Genomic DNA, 3,177 nt, shown 5'->3' with positions numbered 1-3,177 from the left:
CTACAGCCTCCTCCAATCAGCAATCAGCTCCAGTGTACTTACGCATTGTGTAAAAACAAGCTCATCATGCTACTGCTTCTCTCAAGCATATTTTGAAATTAACTTACATTCCTCCATAATTATGGCAGATCCTGACTTTCCTTCATGCAGGCCTGAGCAGCCTGCAGGGCTGCAGTCCCGTTCCCTTGGAGGTGAATGTTGCTCATGGGCCCGTAGGGAACCACAAAGCTTGCTGTCACCACTCATAGCAGTCATTTGCACCTACTAAAAACTGAAAGTGAGTTGAATCAGCAGAAACCCCAAGGCAGCAATATCTGGACCACATCATCAATGGCAAAACACAGGCTGATGTCCACGCCACACTACCTGCCTCAGCATTCTCCCAAATTCAGATCTCAAATGCCACATTAGGAGTATGGCTGTGCTCCATGGAGAGCTCGTTACCCCCTCACCTCCTTTCCTTGACACATCTGCAACAGGGAGGGACATGGGGCTTCTTCTCCTTGAGATTGTGCAGGTCTTGCTACAATACCTCCACCTTTCATCTCTGTTATTCCTGAGCATGTATCTATGAAAACAGAAGATAGTCCAAGAGATTTGTACTCTTCCCCGAACAGCTGCACAGGTCATGCTCTAGGAATTCAGTCAGGTTTCAACACAAGTTTAATCCTTTTAAACAGGGAAAAAATGGTAAGGAGACAGACCGTACCTTTAACTACATGTCCTGAAAACACTATGCTCTTTGCATAGAGTGGTGATAGGTACAGAATACAAATTTGGTCTTTTTTTTTTAATACATTTATATATATATCTATTATAGAACCACAGAATCATAGAATGGTTTGGGTTGGAACAGACCTTCAATATGATCTAGTTCCAACCCCCTGACATGGGCAGGGACACCTTCCACTAGACCAGGTTGCTCAATGTCCCGTCCAACCTGGCCTTGAACACTGCCAGGGATGGGGCAGCCACAGCTTCTCTGGGCAACCCTCACCAACCTCATAATGAAGAACTTCTTCCTTATATCTAATTAAATCTACCCTCTACCTGCTTTCAGCTATTACAGTCCTTTAATACAGAAAGTGCCTTTTTTTTCCCCTCCAAGATTGCTACAAAAGCTAATAGCATAACTTAAAATTACACTTTATGCTAATTAGTTACTTATTACAGAAAAGGTGTTTTGGAGAGAAAGTTAAACTGTTTTTCATTGCATCTAAAAAATGTACCTATTTCTACTGTAGGTCCTAGAGTATGACTTGAATACCAACAAAAAAATCACAAAAGGACGGTGCCTGCTGGCTCGTGGGGAGCCACGTGAAAGTTGTTTGCACAACCAACCTTCAGACAATTGAGCCTAAGGTTGCCTGTCCTGTAACTAAGTTCCTATTTCTGTTGTGGAAGTGTTTAGTGGACAGCTCTCTTGCCACTTCTCATTTCAGCAGGTTTGCCCACACTGCCTTCTGTGACCTGCATAAAGGAGGAAACCCTGGGAGAGCCGGCAGAAAATCCTTGGTGTTGGGACCACTGACAGTTGCTGGAGTGGGTCAGTGCAGGCTGATTTCAGTAGTGCTGCAGGCTGGCTGGCTTTAGCAAAAGGCTTTGACAAATATAAAACTTAGTTTTCTTTCTTGTGTTTTCAGTGAGGAAAGACACCCTGTCTGAAAATGGTTGTATCTTGGATATTTACCTGTTCCAGTGTCCTGTATCTTTATTCATTATAAAATGCAATTGTTGGAGGGAGCTCAGGTTTTCCTCCCCACTTCCTTAGAGCAGACAAAACTTCGAAACTGCAAATGCAGGTGTTAGGAAATCCCAGGTATCCTAAAGTCTCCCTACATTTATGTAAAAAGACTGTTAATGCACCAAGAAAAACAAAATCATTTACATAAACACAAATAAACCCGGGCAGAGCAGTGCTCAAGCAGTAACTCACACATACATACAGAGAGGCAAATGCTTGCAAAGAGGGGAATGCTTAGCAGTGGGCATTTCACTCCCAGGAGATTCCCTAATGGGCTTTGTTGTTTGCTTCTTTAATTCACAGGAAGGTCTTAAAATATATTCAGAGTGATTTCGGTCAATCAGCAGCAATGATTTCTCGTGTCAATCTTGTTAAACAGGTGAAGGTGAAGAGCCTGGGAGACTTCATGAGCAAGAGTCCCAGACCGGTGGGACTCAGGCTGACGAACATGAGAATTTCATATAAAGGTAGTCAAGCACAGAGATACATTCCTGGTTTTTAATGAGAATAATTAAGATTCTGAAGGGGGTGATACGTGAAGCCGACGCTGCAATGATGTTCACAGCATTTCAGTTTGGACTCTAGCCCAAGGCTTTTGAGTTCGTATTTTTAAACTAAACTCATACTGTCCATTGCTACTAATACTGTCCTCCTAACTGAGCGTGATGATTCCACACAGAGGAAAGCCAGCTGGAACCAGATAAATTCAGGTAGGAAGGCAACTGTGAATGCCTTGATTAGCGTCCAACCACAGATCGGTTTCCTTATTGCTTGCCTGCTTGCAAATGTTGTGCAACCAAGGCTGCTGACAGAAGGAGCTGAGGAATTTTTATTCATGGTCATGCATAAATGTGCGTATTTGTGCTTCATGAAATGTAACCTAAGCCCAGAAACAGGACCACTTGGCTCAGCTAGGCAAACATGCTGCTCAAGCAACACATTTGAATGGAGTACTCACTAGCAGCTATTCATGAACACCTCCATGTGCCAAAGAGAAAGTGCGTCAGGCAAGTCCAGTGAAACACATCAACAGAATCAGGATGTTAGTGCACACTTTATAAATGTAAACAGAGAAAATCACAACAAATAGAAGTTTCCAACAACAGAAATTCAGAGAAGGTTAGTAAAGATCCTGGTTTGCTGCAAACACCACTAACAGCAGAAAATGCAGGAAATACGTAAGGCAAAAGTTTTATTTTCCAAGGTGTAAGTATGTCCTTAGCATAATTTAAGTAATCCATTGCCATTGCAATCCTGATTGCTACAAAGTTGAAGGTAAACTCTTTGACTGCACCTATTGCACACTTTCTCCACAGCTGTACAATAAAACCCTTCTCATGTACCAAAAGACTCTCCACTGTGATTAGCTGGTCTGTAGAAGTTCAGTTAAGTAGTTGACTTAATTCTGAGAGATGATACTTGCTTCCATCATT

Source organism: Nestor notabilis, unplaced genomic scaffold (genome assembly GCF_000696875.1).
Source record: "Nestor notabilis isolate BGI_N333 unplaced genomic scaffold, ASM69687v1 scaffold7651, whole genome shotgun sequence".
NCBI lineage: Eukaryota > Metazoa > Chordata > Aves > Psittaciformes > Psittacidae > Nestor > Nestor notabilis.
Note: the sequence above shows the minus strand (reverse complement) of the source record.